The following is a 19,191-nucleotide window of genomic DNA, read 5'->3' as shown; positions in this document are numbered from 1 at the left end:
ATCCCCTGAAAGGTTTTTCGGTGGAAACAGGTGGGTTTTTATCATCGGAAACAGAATTAGCCCTCGACGTCTGAACAACTTTTTTTTGAAAAATCCCTAAGCCGCGCGGTCACAATTTCTTCAAAATTTCTGACGATCGGCAATTCACTCAAAAATGGTTGCAAACTGTTGCAAACGATCCCCTGAAAGGTTTTTCGGTGGAAACAGGTGGGTTTTTATCATCGGAAACAGAATTAGCCCTCGACATCTGAACAACTTTTTTTTGAAAAATCCCTAAGCCGCGCGGTCACAATTTCTTCAAAATTTCTGACGTTTTGCAATTCACTCAAAAACGGTGGCAAACTGTTGCAAACGATACCCTGAAAGGTTTTTCAGTGGAAACGGGGGTTTTTATCATCGGAAACAGAATTAGCCCTCGACGTCTGAACAACATTATTTTGCAAAAATCCCTAAGCTGGGCGGTCACAATTTCAGCAAAAATCTCATGATCTGCAATTCATTCAAAAACTGTGCTGAACTGTTGCTAACGCTCCCCTGAAAGGTTTTTTGGTGGAAACAGGTGGGTTTTTATCATCGGAAACAGAATTAGCCCTTGACGTCTGAAAAACTTTTTTTTAAAAAATCCCTAAGCCGCGCAGTCACAATTTCTTCAAAATTTTTGACGTTCTGCAATTCACTCAAAAATGGTGGCAAACTGTTGCAAACGATCCCCTGAAAGGTTTTTCGGTGGAAACAGGTGGGTTTTTATCATCGGAAACAGAATTAGCCCTCGACGTCTGAACACCTTTTTTTTTCAGAAATCCCTAAGCCGCGCGGTCACAATTTCAGCAAAAATCTCATGTTCTGCAATTCATTCAAAAATGGTGCTGAACTGTTGCTAACGCTCGCCTGAAAGGTTTTTCCGTAGAAAAAAGTGGGTTTTTATCATCGGAAACAGAATTAGCCCTCGACGTCTGAACAACATTATTTTGCAAAAATCCCTAAGCTGGGCGGTCACATTTTCAGCAAAAATCTCATGATCTGCAATTCATTCAAAAATGGTGCCAAACTGTTGCAAACCATCCCCTGAAAGGTTTTTCGGTGGAAACACATCCGTTTTTATCATCGGACACAGAATTAGCCCTCGACGTCTGAACAACTTTTTTTTGAATAATCCCTAAGCCGCGTGGTCACAATTTCTTCAAAATTTCTGACGTTCTGCAATTCACTCAAAAATGGTGGCAAACTGTTGCAAACGATCCCCTGAAAGGTTTTTCGGTGGAAACAGGTGGGTTTTTATCATCGGAAACAGAATTAGCCCTCGACGTCTGAACAACTTTTTTTTGAAAAATCCCTAAGCCGCGCGGTCACAATTTCTTCAAAATTTCTGACGTTCTGCAATTCACTCAGAAATGGTGGCAAACTGTTGCAAACGATCCCCTGAAAGGTTTTTCGGTGGAAACAGGTGGGTTTTTATCATCGGAAACAGAATTAGCCCTCGATGTCTGAACACCTTTTTTTTGCAAAAATCCCTAAGCCGCGCGGTCACAATTTCAGCAAAAATCTGATGTTCTGCAATTCATTCAAAAATGGTGCTGAACTGTTGCTATCGCTCGCCTGAAAGGTTTTTCTGTAGAAAAAAGTGAGTTTTTATCATCGGAAACAGAATTAGCCCTCGACGTCTGAACAACTTTTTTTTGAAAAACCCCTAAGCCGCGCGGTCACAATTTCTTCAAAATTTCTGACGATCGGCAATTCACTCAAAAATGGTTGCAAACTGTTGCAAACGATCCCCTGAAAGGTTTTTCGGTGGAAACAGGTGGGTTTTTATCATCGGAAACAGAATTAGCCCTCGACATCTGAACAACTTTTTTTTGAAAAATCCCTAAGCCGCGCGGTCACAATTTCTTCAAAATTTCTGACGTTTTGCAATTCACTCAAAAATGGTGGAAAATGTTGCAAACGCTCCCCTGAAAGGTTTTTCAGTGGAAACAGGTGGGTTTTTATCATCGGAAACAGAAGTAGCTCTTGACGTCTGAAAAACTTTTTTTTTCAGAAATCCCTAAGCCGCGCGGTCACAATTTCAGCAAAAATCTCATGTTCTGCAATTCATTCAAAAATGGTGCTGAACTGTTGCTAACGCTCGCCTGAAAGGTTTTTCTGTAGAAAAAAGTGGGTTTTTATCATCGGAAACAGAATTAGCCCTCGATGTCTGAACAACTTTTTTTTAAAAAACCCCTAAGCCGCGCGTTCACAATTTCTTCAAAATTTCTGACGATCGGCAATTCACTCAAAAATGGTTGCAAACTGTTGCAAACGATCCCCTGAAAGGTTTTTCGGTGGAAACAGGTGGGTTTTTATCATCGGAAACAGAATTAGCCCTCGACATCTGAACAACTTTTTTTTGAAAAATCCCTAAGCCGCGCGGTCACAATTTCTTCAAAATTTCTGACGTTTTGCAATTCACTCAAAAATGGTGGAAAATGTTGCAAACGCTCCCCTGAAAGGTTTTTCGGTGGAAACAGGTGGGTTTTTATCATCGGAAACAGAAGTAGCTCTTGACGTCTGAAAAACTTTTTTTTTCAGAAATCCCTAAGCCGCGCGGTCACAATTTCAGCAAAAATCTCATGTTCTGCAATTCATTCAAAAATGGTGCTGAACTGTTGCTAACGCTCGCCTAAAAGGTTTTTCTGTAGAAAAAAGTGAGTTTTTATCATCGGAAACAGAATTAGCCCTCGACGTCTGAACAACTTTTTTTTGAAAAACCCCTAAGCCGCGCGGTCACAATTTCTTCAAAATTTCTGACGTTCTGCAATTCACTCAAAAATGGGGGCAAACTGTTGCAAACGATCCCCTGAAAGGTTTTTCGGTGGAAACAGGTGGGTTTTTATCATCGGAAACAGAATTAGCCCTCGACGTCTGAACAACTTTTTTTTGAAAAATCCCTAAGCCGCGCGGTCACAATTTCTTCAAAATTTCTGACTTTCTGCAATTCACTCAAAAATGGTGGCAAACTGTTGCAAACGATCCCCTGAAAGGTTTTTCGGTGGAAACAGGTGGGTTTTTATCATCGGAAACAGAATTAGCCCTCGATGTCTGAACAACTTTTTTTTACAAAAAATCCCTAAGCCGCGCGGTCACAATTTCTTCAAAATTTCTGACGTTTTGCAATTCACTCAAAAATGGTGGCAAACTGTTGCAAACGATCCCCTGAAAGGTTTTTCAGTGGAAACAGGGGGGTTTTTATCATCGGAAACAGAATTAGCCCTCGACGTCTGAACAACTTTTTTTTGAAAAATCCCTAAGCCGCGCGGTCACAATTTCTTCAAAATTTCTGACGATCGGCAATTCACTCAAAAATGGTGGCAAACTGTTGCAAACGATCCCCTGAAAGGTTTTTCGGTGGAAACAGGTGGGTTTTTATCATCGGAAAAAGAATTAGCCCTCGACGTCTGAACAACTTTTTTTTGAAAAAATCCGTAAGCCGCGCGGTCACAATTTCAGCAAAAATCTGATGTTCTGCAATTCATTCAAAAATGGTGCTGAACTGTTGCTAACGCTCCCCTGAAAGGTTTTTCGGTGGAAACAGGTGGGTTTTTATCATCGGAAACAGAAGTAGCCCTTGACGTCTGAACAACTTTTTTTTTCAGAAATCCCTAAGCCGCGCGGTCACAATTTCAGCAAAAATCTCATGTTCTGCAATTCATTCAAAAATGGTGCTGAACTGTTGCTAACGCTCCCCTGAAAGGTTTTTTGGTGGAAACAGGTGGGTTTTTATCATCGGAAACAGAATTAGCCCTCGACGTCTGAACAACTTTTTTTTGAAAAAATCCGTAAGCCGCGCGGTCACAATTTCTTCAAAATTTCTGACGATCGGCAATTCACTCAAAAATGGTTGCAAACTGTTGCCAACGATCCCTTGAAAGGTTTTTCGGTGGAAACAGGTGGGTTTTTATCATCGGAAACAGAATTAGCCCTCGACGTCTGAACAACTTTTTTTTGAAAAATCCCTAAGCCGCGCGGTCACAATTTCTTCAAAATTTATGACGTTTTGCAATTCACTCAAAAATGGTGGCAAACTGTTGCAAACGATCCCCTGAAAGGTTTTTCAGTGGAAACAGGTGGGTTTTTATCATCGGAAACAGAATTAGCCCTCGACGTCTGAACAACTTTTTTTTGCAAAAATCCCTAAGCTGCGCGGTCACAATTTCAGCAAAAATCTCATGATCTGCAATTCATTCAAAAATTGTGCTGAACTGTTGCTAACGCTCCCCTGAAAGGTTTTTTGGTGGAAACAGGTGGGTTTTTATCATCGGAAACAGAATTAGCCCTTGACGTCTGAAAAACTTTTTTTTAAAAAATCCCTAAGCCGCACGGTCACAATTTCTTCAAAATTTCTGACGTTCTGCAATTCACTCAAAAATGGTGGCAAACTGTTGCAAACGATCCCCTGAAAGGTTTTTCGGTGGAAATAGGTGGGTTTTTATCATCGGAAACAGAATTAGCCCTCGATGTCTGAACAACTTTTTTTTTGCAAAAATCCCTAAGCCGGTCACATTTTCAGCAAAAATCTGACGTTCTGCAATTCACTCAAAAATGGTGCCAAACTGTTGCAAACCATCCCCTGAAAGGTTTTTCGGTGGAAACACATCCGTTTTTATCATCGGACACAGAATTAGCCCTCGACGTCTGAACAACTTTTTTTTGAAAAATCCCTAAGCCGCGCGGTCACAATTTCTTCAAAATTTCTAACGATCGGCAATTCACTCAAAAATGGTTGCAAACTGTTGCAAACGATCCCCTGAAAGGTTTTTCGGTGGAAACAGGTGGGTTTTTATCATCGGAAACAGAATTAGCCCTCGACGTCTGAACAACTTTTTTTTGAAAAATCCCTAAGCCGCGCGGTCACAATTTCTTCAAAATTTCTGACGTTCTGCAATTCACTCAAAAATGGTGGCAAACTGTTGCAAGCGATCCCCTGAAAGGTTTTTCGGTGGAAACAGGTGGGTTTTTATCATCGGAAACAGAATTAGCCCTCGACGTCTGAAAAACTTTTTTTTGAAAAATCCCTAAGCCGCGCGGTCACAATTTCTTCAAAATTTCTGACGTTCTGCAATTCACTCAAAAATGGTGGCAAACTGTTGCAAACGATCCCCTGAAAGGTTTTTCGGTGGAAACAGGTGGGTTTTTATCATCGGAAACAGAATTAGCCCTCGATGTCTGAACAACTTTTTTTACAAAAAATCCCTAAGCCGCGCGGTCACAATTTCTTCAAAATTTCTGACGTTTTGCAATTCACTCAAAAATGGTGGCAAACTGTTGCAAACGATCCCCTGAAAGGTTTTTCAGTGGAAACAGGGGGGTTTTTATCATCGGAAACAGAATTAGCCCTTGACGTCTGAAAAACTTTTTTAAAAAAAATCACTAAGCCGCGCGGTCACAATTTCTTCAAAATTTCTGACGTTCTGCAATTCACTCAAAAATGGTGGCAAACTGTTGCAAACGATCCCCTGAAAGGTTTTTCGGTGGAAACAGGTGGGTTTTTATCATCGGAAACAGAATTAGCCCTCGACGTCTGAACAACTTTTTTTTGCAAAAATCCCTAAGCCGTTCACATTTTCAGCAAAAATCTGACGTTCTGCAATTCACTCAAAAATGGTGCCAAACTGTTGCAAACCATCCCCTGAAAGGTTTTTCGGTGGAAACACATCCGTTTTTATCATCGGACACAGAATTAGCCCTCGACGTCTGAACAATTTTTTTTTGAAAAATCCCTAAGCCGCGTGGTCACAATTTCTTCAAAATTTCTGACGTTCTGCAATTCACTCAAAAATGGTGGCAAACTGTTGCAAACGATCCCCTGAAAGGTTTTTCGGTGGAAACAGGTGGGTTTTTATCATCGGAAACAGAATTAGCCCTCGACGTCTGAACAATTTTTTTTGCAAAAATCCCTAAGCCGGTCACATTTTCAGCAAAAATCTGACGTTCTGCAATTCACTCAAAAATGGTGCCAAACTGTTGCAAACCATCCCCTGAAAGGTTTTTCGGTGGAAACACATCCGTTTTTATCATCGGACACAGAATTAGCCCTCGACGTCTGAACAACTTTTTTTTGAAAAATCCCTAAGCCGCGCGGTCACAATTTCTTCAAAATTTCTAACGATCGGCAATTCACTCAAAAATGGTTGCAAACTGTTGCAAACGATCCCCTGAAAGATTTTTCGGTGGAAACAGGTGGGTTTTTATCATCGGAAACAGAATTAGCCCTCGACGTCTGAACAACTTTTTTTTGAAAAATCCCTAAGCCGCGCGGTCACAATTTCTTCAAAATTTCTGACGTTCTGCAATTCACTCAAAAATGGTGGCAAACTGTTGCAAGCGATCCCCTGAAAGGTTTTTCGGTGGAAACAGGTGGGTTTTTATCATCGGAAACAGAATTAGCCCTCGACGTCTGAACAACTTTTTTTTGAAAAATCCCTAAGCCGCGCGGTCACAATTTCTTAAAAATTTCTGACGTTCTGCAATTCACTCAAAAATGGTGGCAAACTGTTGCAAACGATCCCCTGAAAGGTTTTTCGGTGGAAACAGGTGGGTTTTTATCATCGGAAACAGAATTAGCCCTCGATGTCTGAACAACTTTTTTTACAAAAAATCCCTAAGCCGCGCGGTCACAATTTCTTCAAAATTTCTGACGTTTTGCAATTCACTCAAAAATGGTGGCAAACTGTTGCAAACGATCCCCTGAAAGGTTTTTCAGTGGAAACAGGGGGGTTTTTATCATCGGAAACAGAATTAGCCCTCGACGTCTGAACAACTTTTTTTTGAAAAATCCCTAAGCCGCGCGGTCACAATTTCTTCAAAATTTCTGACTATCGGCAATTCACTCAAAAATGGTTGCAAACTGTTGCAAAGGATCCCCTGAAAGGTTTTTCGGTGGAAACAGGTGGGTTTTTATCATCGGAAACAGAATTAGCCCTCGACGTCTGAACACCTTTTTTTTGCAAAAATCCGTAAGCCGCGCGGTCATAATTTCAGCAAAAAACTGATGTTCTGCAATTCATTCAAAAATGGTGCTGAACTGTTGCTAACGCTCCCCTGAAAGGTTTTTTGGTGGAAACAAGTGGGTTTTTATCATCGGAAACAGAATTAGCCCTTGACGTCTGAAAAACTTTTTTTAAAAAAATCCCTAAGCCGCGCGGTCACAATTTCTTCAAAATTTCTGACGTTCTGCAATTCACTCAAAAATGGTGGCAAACTGTTGCAAACGATCCCCTGAAAGGTTTTTCGGTGGAAACAGGTGGGTTTTTATCATCGGAAACAGAATTAGCCCTCGACGTCTGAACAACTTTTTTTTGCAAAAATCCCTAAGCCGTTCACATTTTCAGCAAAAATCTGACGTTCTGCAATTCACTCAAAAATGGTGCCAAACTGTTGCAAACCATCCCCTGAAAGGTTTTTCGGTGGAAACACATCCGTTTTTATCATCGGACACAGAATTAGCCCTCGACGTCTGAACAATTTTTTTTTGAAAAATCCCTAAGCCGCGTGGTCACAATTTCTTCAAAATTTCTGACGTTCTGCAATTCACTCAAAAATGGTGGCAAACTGTTGCAAACGATCCCCTGAAAGGTTTTTCGGTGGAAACAGGTGGGTTTTTATCATCGGAAACAGAATTAGCCCTCGACGTCTGAACAATTTTTTTTGAAAAAATCCCTAAGCCGGTCACATTTTCAGCAAAAATCTGACGTTCTGCAATTCACTCAAAAATGGTGCCAAACTGTTGCAAACCATCCCCTGAAAGGTTTTTCGGTGGAAACACATCCGTTTTTATCATCGGAAACAGAATTAGCCCTTGACGTCTGAAAAACTTTTTCTACAAAAAATCCCTAAGGCGCGGTCACAATTTCTTCAAAATTTCTGACGTTTTGCAATTCACTCAAAAATGGTGGCAAACTGTTGCAAACGATCCCCTGAAAGGTTTTTCGGTGGAAACAGGTGGGTTTTTATCATCGGAAACAGAATTAGCCCTCGACGTCTGAACACCTTTTTTTTGCAAAAATCCCTAAGCCGCCCGGTCACAATGTCAGCAAAAATCTCATGATCTGCAATTCATTCAAAAATTGTGCTGAACTGTTGCTAACGCTCCCCTGAAAGGTTTTTCGGTGGAAACAGGTGGGTTTTTATCATCGGAAACAGAATTAGCCCTCGCCGTCTGAACAACTTTTTTTTGCAAAAATCCCTAAGCCGCGCGGTCACAATTTCAGCAAAAATCTCATGTTCTGCAATTCATTCAAAAATGGTGTTCAACTGTTGCTAACGCTCCCCTGAAAGGTTTTTTGGTGGAAACAGGTGGGTTTTTATCATCGGAAACAGAATTAGCCCTTGAGGTCTCAACAACTTTTTTTTGCAGAAATCCCTAAGCCGCGCGGTCACAATTTCTTCAAAATTTCTGACGTTCTGCAATTCACTCAAAAATGGTGGCAAACTGTTGCAAACGATCCCCTGAAAGGTTTTTCGGTGGAAACAGGTGGGTTTTTATCATCGGAAACAGAATTAGCCCTCGACGTCTGAACAACTTTTTTTTTGCAAAAATCCCTAAGCCGGTCATATTTTCAGCAAAAATCTCATGATCTGCAATTCATTCAAAAATGGTGCCAAACTGTTGCAAACCATCCCCTGAAAGGTTTTTCGGTGGAAACACATCCGTTTTTATCATCGGACACAGAATTAGCCCTCGACGTCTGAACAACTTTTTTTTGAAAAATCCCTAAGCCGCGTGGTCACAATTTCTTCAAAATTTCTGACGTTCTGCAATTCACTCAAAAATGGTGGCAAACTGTTGCAAACGATCCCCTGAAAGGTTTTTCGGTGGAAACAGGTGGGTTTTTATCATCGGAAACAGAATTAGCCCTCGACGTCTGAACAACTTTTTTTTGAAAAATCCCTAAGCCGCGCGGTCACAATTTCTTCAAAATTTCTGACGTTCTGCAATTCACTCAAAAATGGTGGCAAACTGTTGCAAACGATCCCGTGAAAGGTTTTTCGGTGGAAACAGGTGGGTTTTTATCATCGGAAACAGAATTAGCCCTCGATGTCTGAACACCTTTTTTTTGCACAAATCCCTAAGCCGCGCGGTCACAATTTCTTCAAAATTTCTGACGTTTTGCAATTCACTCAAAAATGGTGGCAAACTGTTGCTAACGCTCCCCTGAAAGGTTTTTCGGTGGAAACAGGTGGGTTTTTATCATCGGAAACACAAGTAGCTCTTGACGTCTGAAAAACTTTTTTTTTCAGAAATCCCTAAGCCGCGCGGTCACAATTTCAGCAAAAATCTCATGTTCTGCAATTCATTCAAAAATGGTGCTGAACTGTTGCTAACGCTCCCCTGAAAGGTTTTTTGGTGGAAACAGGTGGGTTTTTATCATCGGAAACAGAATTAGCCCTCGACGTCTGAACAACTTTTTTTTGAAAAACCCCTAAGCCGCGCGGTCACAATTTCTTCAAAATTTCTGACGATCGGCAATTCACTCAAAAATGGTTGCAAACTGTTGCAAACGATCCCCTGAAAGGTTTTTCGGTGGAAACAGGTGGGTTTTTATCATCGGAAACAGAATTAGCCCTCGACATCTGAACAACTTTTTTTTTGAAAAATCCCTAAGCCGCGCGCTCACAATTTCTTCAAAATTTCTGACGTTCTGCAATTCACTCAAAAATGGTGGCAAACTGTAGCAAACGATCCCCTGAAAGGTTTTTCGGTGGAAACAGGTGGGTTTTTATCATCGGAAACAGAATTAGCCCTCGATGTCTGAACAACTTTTTTTACAAAAAATCCCTAAGACGCGCGGTCACAATTTCTTCAAAATTTCTGACGTTTTGCAATTCACTCAAAAATGGTGGCAAACTGTTGCAAACGATCCCCTGAAAGGTTTTTCAGTGGAAACAGGGGGGTTTTTATCATCGGAAACACAATTAGCCCTCGACGTCTGAACAACTTTTTTTTGAAAAATCCCTAAGCCGCGCGGTCACAATTTCTTCAAAATTTCTGACGATCGGCAATTCACTCAAAAATGGTTGCAAACTGTTGCAAAGGATCCCCTGAAAGGTTTTTCGGTGGAAACAGGTGGGTTTTTATCATCGGAAACAGAATTAGCCCTCGACGTCTGAACACCTTTTTTTTGCAAAAATCCGTAAGCCGCGCGGTCATAATTTCAGCAAAAATCTGATGTTCTGCAATTCATTCAAAAATGGTGCTGAACTGTTGCTAACGCTCCCCTGAAAGGTTTTTTGGTGGAAACAAGTGGGTTTTTATCATCGGAAACAGAATTAGCCCTTGACGTCTGAAAAACTTTTTTTAAAAAAATCCCTAAGCCGCGCGGTCACAATTTCTTCAAAATTTCTGACGTTCTGCAATTCACTCAAAAATGGTGGCAAACTGTTGCAAACGATCCCCTGAAAGGTTTTTCGGTGGAAACAGGTGGGTTTTTATCATCGGAAACAGAATTAGCCCTCGACGTCTGAACAACTTTTTTTTGCAAAAATCCCTAAGCCGGTCACATTTTCAGCAAAAATCTGACGTTCTGCAATTCACTCAAAAATGGTGCCAAACTGTTGCAAACCATCCCCTGAAAGGTTTTTCGGTGGAAACACATCCGTTTTTATCATCGGACACAGAATTAGCCCTCGACGTCTGAACAACTTTTTTTTGAAAAATCCCTAAGCCGCGTGGTCACAATTTCTTCAAAATTTCTGACGTTCTGCAATTCACTCAAAAATGGTGGCAAACTGTTGCAAACGATCCCCTGAAAGGTTTTTCGGTGGAAACAGGTGGGTTTTTATCATCGGAAACAGAATTAGCCCTCGACGTCTGAACAACTTTTTTTACAAAAAATCCCTAAGCCGCGCGGTCACAATTTCTTCAAAATTTCTGACGTTTTGCAATTCACTCAAAAATGGTGGCAAACTGTTGCAAACGATCCCCTGAAAGGTTTTTCGGTGGAAACAGGTGGGTTTTTATCATCGGAAACAGAAGTAGCTCTTGACGTCTGAAAAACTTTTTTTTTCAGAAATCCCTAAGCCGCGCGGTCACAATTTCAGCAAAAATCTCATGTTCTGCAATTCATTCAAAAATGGTGCTGAACTGTTGCTAACGCTCGCCTGAAAGGTTTTTCTGTAGAAAAAAGTGGGTTTTTATCATCGGAAACAAAATTAGCCCTCGGTGTCTGAACAACTTTTTTTTGAAAAACCCCTAAGCCGCGCGTTCACAATTTCTTCAAAATTTCTGACGATCGGCAATTCACTCAAAAATGGTTGCAAACTGTTGCAAACCATCCCCTGAAAGGTTTTTCGGTGGAAACACATCCGTTTTTATCATCGGACACAGAATTAGCCCTCGACGTCTGAACAACTTTTTTTTGAAAAATCCCTAAGCCGCGTGGTCACAATTTCTTCAAAATTTCTGACGTTCTGCAATTCACTCAAAAATGGTGGCAAACTGTTGCTAACGCTCCCCTGAAAGGTTTTTCGGTGGAAACAGGTGGGTTTTTATCATCGGAAACAGAATTAGCCCTCGACGTCTGAACAACTTTTTTTTGCAAAAATCCCTAAGCCGGTCACATTTTCAGCAAAAATCTGACGTTCTGCAATTCACTCAAAAATGGTGCCAAACTGTTGCAAACCATCCCCTGAAAGGTTTTTCGGTGGAAACACATCCGTTTTTATCATCGGACACAGAATTAGCCCTCGACGTCTGTACAACTTTTTTTTGAAAAATCCCTAAGCCGCGTGGTCAAAATTTCTTCAAAATTTCTGACGTTCTGCAATTCACTCAAAAATGGTGGCAAACTGTTGCAAACGATCCCCTGAAAGGTTTTTCGGTGGAAACAGGTGGGTTTTTATCATCGGAAACAGAATTAGCCCTTGACGTCTCAACAACTTTTTTTTGCAGAAATCCCTAAGCCGCGCGGTCACAATTTCTTCAAAATTTCTGACGTTCTGCAATTCACTCAAAAATGGTGGCAAACTGTTGCTAACGCTCCCCTGAAAGGTTTTTCGGTGGAAACAGGTGGGTTTTTATCATCGGAAACAGAATTAGCCCTCGACGTCTGAACAACTTTTTTTTTGCAAAAATCCCTAAGCCGGTCACATTTTCAGCAAAAATCTCATGATCTGCAATTCATTCAAAAATGGTGCCAAACTGTTGCAAACCATCCCCTGAAAGGTTTTTCGGTGGAAACACATCCGTTTTTATCATCGGACACAGAATTAGCCTTCGACGTCTGAACAATTTTTTTTTGAAAAATCCCTAAGCCGTTCACATTTTCAGCAAAAATCTGACGTTCTGCAATTCACTCAAAAATGGTGCCAAACTGTTGCAAACCATCCCCTGAAAGGTTTTTCGGTGGAAACACATCCGTTTTTATCATCGGACACAGAATTAGCCCTCGACGTCTGAACAATTTTTTTTTGAAAAATCCCTAAGCCGCGTGGTCACAATTTCTTCAAAATTTCTGACGATCGGCAATTCACTCAAAAATGGTTGCAAACTGTTGCAAAGGATCCCCTGAAAGGTTTTTCGGTGGAAACAGGTGGGTTTTTATCATCGGAAACAGAATTAGCCCTCGACGTCTGAACACCTTTTTTTTGCAAAAATCCGTAAGCCGCGCGGTCATAATTTCAGCAAAAATCTGATGTTCTGCAATTCATTCAAAAATGGTGCTGAACTGTTGCTAACGCTCCCCTGAAAGGTTTTTTGGTGGAAACAAGTGGGTTTTTATCATCGGAAACAGAATTAGCCCTTGACGTCTGAAAAACTTTTTTTAAAAAAATCCCTAAGCCGCGCGGTCACAATTTCTTCAAAATTTCTGACGTTCTGCAATTCACTCAAAAATGGTGGCAAACTGTTGCAAACGATCCCCTGAAAGGTTTTTCGGTGGAAACAGGTGGGTTTTTATCATCGGAAACAGAATTAGCCCTCGACGTCTGAACAACTTTTTTTTGCAAAAATCCCTAAGCCGGTCACATTTTCAGCAAAAATCTGACGTTCTGCAATTCACTCAAAAATGGTGCCAAACTGTTGCAAACCATCCCCTGAAAGGTTTTTCGGTGGAAACACATCCGTTTTTATCATCGGACACAGAATTAGCCCTCGACGTCTGAACAACTTTTTTTTGAAAAATCCCTAAGCCGCGTGGTCACAATTTCTTCAAAATTTCTGACGTTCTGCAATTCACTCAAAAATGGTGGCAAACTGTTGCAAACGATCCCCTGAAAGGTTTTTCGGTGGAAACAGGTGGGTTTTTATCATCGGAAACAGAATTAGCCCTCGACGTCTGAACAACTTTTTTTACAAAAAATCCCTAAGCCGCGCGGTCACAATTTCTTCAAAATTTCTGACGTTTTGCAATTCACTCAAAAATGGTGGCAAACTGTTGCAAACGATCCCCTGAAAGGTTTTTCGGTGGAAACAGGTGGGTTTTTATCATCGGAAACAGAAGTAGCTCTTGACGTCTGAAAAACTTTTTTTTTCAGAAATCCCTAAGCCGCGCGGTCACAATTTCAGCAAAAATCTCATGTTCTGCAATTCATTCAAAAATGGTGCTGAACTGTTGCTAACGCTCGCCTGAAAGGTTTTTCTGTAGAAAAAAGTGGGTTTTTATCATCGGAAACAAAATTAGCCCTCGGTGTCTGAACAACTTTTTTTTGAAAAACCCCTAAGCCGCGCGTTCACAATTTCTTCAAAATTTCTGACGATCGGCAATTCACTCAAAAATGGTTGCAAACTGTTGCAAACCATCCCCTGAAAGGTTTTTCGGTGGAAACACATCCGTTTTTATCATCGGACACAGAATTAGCCCTCGACGTCTGAACAACTTTTTTTTGAAAAATCCCTAAGCCGCGTGGTCACAATTTCTTCAAAATTTCTGACGTTCTGCAATTCACTCAAAAATGGTGGCAAACTGTTGCAAACGATCCCCTGAAAGGTTTTTCGGTGGAAACAGGTGGGTTTTTATCATCGGAAACAGAATTAGCCCTTGACGTCTCAACAACTTTTTTTTGCAGAAATCCCTAAGCCGCGCGGTCACAATTTCTTCAAAATTTCTGACGTTCTGCAATTCACTCAAAAATGGTGGCAAACTGTTGCTAACGCTCCCCTGAAAGGTTTTTCGGTGGAAACAGGTGGGTTTTTATCATCGGAAACAGAATTAGCCCTCGACGTCTGAACAACTTTTTTTTGCAAAAATCCCTAAGCCGGTCACATTTTCAGCAAAAATCTGACGTTCTGCAATTCACTCAAAAATGGTGCCAAACTGTTGCAAACCATCCCCTGAAAGGTTTTTCGGTGGAAACACATCCGTTTTTATCATCGGACACAGAATTAGCCCTCGACGTCTGAACAACTTTTTTTTGAAAAATCCCTAAGCCGCGTGGTCAAAATTTCTTCAAAATTTCTGACGTTCTGCAATTCACTCAAAAATGGTGGCAAACTGTTGCAAACGATCCCCTGAAAGGTTTTTCGGTGGAAACAGGTGGGTTTTTATCATCGGAAACAGAATTAGCCCTTGACGTCTCAACAACTTTTTTTTGCAGAAATCCCTAAGCCGCGCGGTCACAATTTCTTCAAAATTTCTGACGTTCTGCAATTCACTCAAAAATGGTGGCAAACTGTTGCTAACGCTCCCCTGAAAGGTTTTTCGGTGGAAACAGGTGGGTTTTTATCATCGGAAACAGAATTAGCCCTCGACGTCTGAACAACTTTTTTTTTGCAAAAATCCCTAAGCCGGTCACATTTTCAGCAAAAATCTCATGATCTGCAATTCATTCAAAAATGGTGCCAAACTGTTGCAAACCATCCCCTGAAAGGTTTTTCGGTGGAAACACATCCGTTTTTATCATCGGACACAGAATTAGCCCTCGACGTCTGAACAATTTTTTTTTGAAAAATCCCTAAGCCGTTCACATTTTCAGCAAAAATCTGACGTTCTGCAATTCACTCAAAAATGGTGCCAAACTGTTGCAAACCATCCCCTGAAAGGTTTTTCGGTGGAAACACATCCGTTTTTATCATCGGACACAGAATTAGCCCTCGACGTCTGAACAATTTTTTTTTGAAAAATCCCTAAGCCGCGTGGTCACAATTTCTTCAAAATTTCTGACGTTCTGCAATTCACTCAAAAATGGTGGCAAACTGTTGCAAACGATCCCCTGAAAGGTTTTTCGGTGGAAACAGGTGGGTTTTTATCATCGGAAACAGAATTAGCCCTCGACGTCTGAACAACTTTTTTTACAAAAAATCCCTAAGCCGCGCGGTCACAATTTCTTCAAAATTTCTGACGTTTTGCAATTCACTCAAAAATGGTGGCAAACTGTTGCAAACGATCCCCTGAAAGGTTTTTCGGTGGAAACAGGTGGGTTTTTATCATCGGAAACAGAAGTAGCTCTTGACGTCTGAAAAACTTTTTTTTTCAGAAATCCCTAAGCCGCGCGGTCACAATTTCAGCAAAAATCTCATGTTCTGCAATTCATTCAAAAATGGTGCTGAACTGTTGCTAACGCTCGCCTGAAAGGTTTTTCTGTAGAAAAAAGTGGGTTTTTATCATCGGAAACAAAATTAGCCCTCGGTGTCTGAACAACTTTTTTTTGAAAAACCCCTAAGCCGCGCGTTCACAATTTCTTCAAAATTTCTGACGATCGGCAATTCACTCAAAAATGGTTGCAAACTGTTGCAAACGATCCCCTGAAAGGTTTTTCGGTGGAAACAGGTGGGTTTTTATCATCGGAAACAGAATTAGCCCTCGACATCTGAACAACTTTTTTTTGAAAAATCCCTAAGCCGCGCGGTCACAATTTCTTCAAAATTTCTGACGTTTTGCAATTCACTCAAAAATGGTGGCAAACTGTTGCAAACGCTCCCCTGAAAGGTTTTTCGGTGGAAACAGGTGGGTTTTTATCATCGGAAACACAAGTAGCTCTTGACGTCTGAAAAACTTTTTTTTTCAGAAATCCCTAAGCCGCGCGGTCACAATTTCAGCAAAAATCTCATGTTCTGCAATTCATTCAAAAATGGTGCTGAACTGTTGCTAACACTCCCCTGAAAGGTTTTTCGGTGGAAACAGGTGGGTTTTTATCATCGGAAACAGAATTAGCCCTCGACGTCTGAACAACTTTTTTTTGAAAAACCCCTAAGCCGCGTGGTCACAATTTCTTCAAAATTTCTGACGTTCTGCAATTCACTCAAAAATGGTGGCAAACTGTTGCAAACGATCCCCTGAAAGGTTTTTCGGTGGAAACAGGTGGGTTTTTATCATCGGAAACAGAATTAGCCCTCGACGTCTGAACAACTTTTTTTACAAAAAATCCCTAAGCCGCGCGGTCACAATTTCTTCAAAATTTCTGACGTTTTGCAATTCACTCAAAAATGGTGGCAAACTGTTGCAAACGATCCCCTGAAAGGTTTTTCGGTGGAAACAGGTGGGTTTTTATCATCGGAAACAGAAGTAGCTCTTGACGTCTGAAAAACTTTTTTTTTCAGAAATCCCTAAGCCGCGCGGTCACAATTTCAGCAAAAATCTCATGTTCTGCAATTCATTCAAAAATGGTGCTGAACTGTTGCTAACGCTCGCCTGAAAGGTTTTTCTGTAGAAAAAAGTGGGTTTTTATCATCGGAAACAGAATTAGCCCTCGATGTCTGAACAACTTTTTTTTGAAAAACCCCTAAGCCGCGCGTTCACAATTTCTTCAAAATTTCTGACGATCGGCAATTCACTCAAAAATGGTTGCAAACTGTTGCAAACGATCCCCTGAAAGGTTTTTCGGTGGAAACAGGTGGGTTTTTATCATCGGAAACAGAATTAGCCCTCGACATCTGAACAACTTTTTTTTGAAAAATCCCTAAGCCGCGCGGTCACAATTTCTTCAAAATTTCTGACGTTTTGCAATTCACTCAAAAATGGTGGCAAACTGTTGCAAACGCTCCCCTGAAAGGTTTTTCGGTGGAAACAGGTGGGTTTTTATCATCGGAAACAGAAGTAGCTCTTGACGTCTGAAAAACTTTTTTTTTCAGAAATCCCTAAGCCGCGCGGTCACAATTTCAGCAAAAATCTCATGTTCTGCAATTCATTCAAAAATGGTGCTGAACTGTTGCTAACGCTCGCCTGAAAGGTTTTTCTGTAGAAAAAAGTGAGTTTTTATCATCGGAAACAGAATTAGCCCTCGACGTCTGAACAACTTTTTTTTGAAAAACCCCTAAGCCGCGTGGTCACAATTTCTTCAAAATTTCTGACGATCGGCAATTCACTCAAAAATGGTTGCAAACTGTTGCAAACGATCCCCTGAAAGGTTTTTTGGTGGAAACAGGTGGGTTTTTATCATCGGAAACAGAATTAGCCCTCGACATCTGAACAACTTTTTTTTTGAAAAATCCCTAAGACGCGCGGTCGCAATTTCTTCAAAATTTCTGACGTTTTGCAATTCACTCAAAAATGGTGGCAAACTGTTGCAAACGATCCCCTGAAAGGTTTTTCAGTGGAAACAGGGGTTTTTATCATCGGAAACAGAATTAGCCCTCGACGTCTGAACAACATTATTTTTTCAGAAATCCCTAAGCCGCGCGGTCACAATTTCAGCAAAAATCTGACGTTCTGCAATTCACTCAAAAATGGTGCCAAACTGTTGCAAACCATCCCCTGAAAGTTTTTTCGGTGGAAACACATCCGTTTTTATCATCGGACACAGAATTAGCCCTCGACGTCTGAACAACTTTTTTTTGAAAAATCCCTAAGCCGCGCGGTCACAATTTCTTCAAAATTTCTAACGATCGGAATTCACTCAAAAATGGTGGCAAACTGTTGCAAACGATCCCCTGAAAGGTTTTTCGGTGGAAACAGGTGGGTTTTTATCATCGGAAACAGAAGTAGCTCTTGACGTCTGAAAAACTTTTTTTTTCAGAAATCCCTAAGCCGCGCGGTCACAATTTCAGCAAAAATCTCATGTTCTGCAATTCATTCAAAAATGGTGCTGAACTGTTGCTAACGCTCGCCTGAAAGGTTTTTCTGTAGAAAAAAGTGGGTTTTTATCATCGGAAACAGAATTAGCCCTCGATGTCTGAACAACTTTTTTTTGAAAAACCCCTAAGCCGCGCGTTCACAATTTCTTCAAAATTTCTGACGATCGGCAATTCACTCAAAAATGGTTGCAAACTGTTGCAAACGATCCCCTGAAAGGTTTTTCGGTGGAAACAGGTGGGTTTTTATCATCGGAAACAGAATTAGCCCTCGACATCTGAACAACTTTTTTTTGAAAAATCCCTAAGCCGCGCGGTCACAATTTCTTCAAAATTTCTGACGTTTTGCAATTCACTCAAAAATGGTGGCAAACTGTTGCAAACGCTCCCCTGAAAGGTTTTTCGGTGGAAACAGGTGGGTTTTTATCATCGGAAACAGAAGTAGCTCTTGACGTCTGAAAAACTTTTTTTTTCAGAAATCCCTAAGCCGCGCGGTCACAATTTCAGCAAAAATCTCATGTTCTGCAATTCATTCAAAAATGGTGCTGAACTGTTGCTAACGCTCGCCTGAAAGGTTTTTCTGTAGAAAAAAGTGAGTTTTTATCATCGGAAACAGAATTAGCCCTCGACGTCTGAACAACTTTTTTTTGAAAAACCCCTAAGCCGCGTGGTCACAATTTCTTCAAAATTTCTGACGATCGGCAATTCACTCAAAAATGGTTGCAAACTGTTGCAAACGATCCCCTGAAAGGTTTTTTGGTGGAAACAGGTGGGTTTTTATCATCGGAAACAGAATTAGCCCTCGACATCTGAACAACTTTTTTTTTGAAAAATCCCTAAGACGCGCGGTCGCAATTTCTTCAAAATTTCTGACGTTTTGCAATTCACTCAAAAATGGTGGCAAACTGTTGCAAACGATCCCCTGAAAGGTTTTTCAGTGGAAACAGGGGTTTTTATCATCGGAAACAGAATTAGCCCTCGACGTCTGAACAACATTATTTTTTCAGAAATCCCTAAGCCGCGCGGTCACAATTTCAGCAAAAATCTGACGTTCTGCAATTCACTCAAAAATGGTGCCAAACTGTTGCAAACCATCCCCTGAAAGTTTTTTCGGTGGAAACACATCCGTTTTTATCATCGGACACAGAATTAGCCCTCGACGTCTGAACAACTTTTTTTTGAAAAATCCCTAAGCCGCGCGGTCACAATTTCTT

Source organism: Podarcis erhardii (assembly GCF_964252035.2).
Source record: "Podarcis erhardii genome assembly, chromosome: 6".
NCBI lineage: Eukaryota > Metazoa > Chordata > Lepidosauria > Squamata > Lacertidae > Podarcis > Podarcis erhardii.
The sequence above is the reverse complement of the archived record's forward strand: the minus strand, read 5'-3'. Positions refer to the sequence as shown.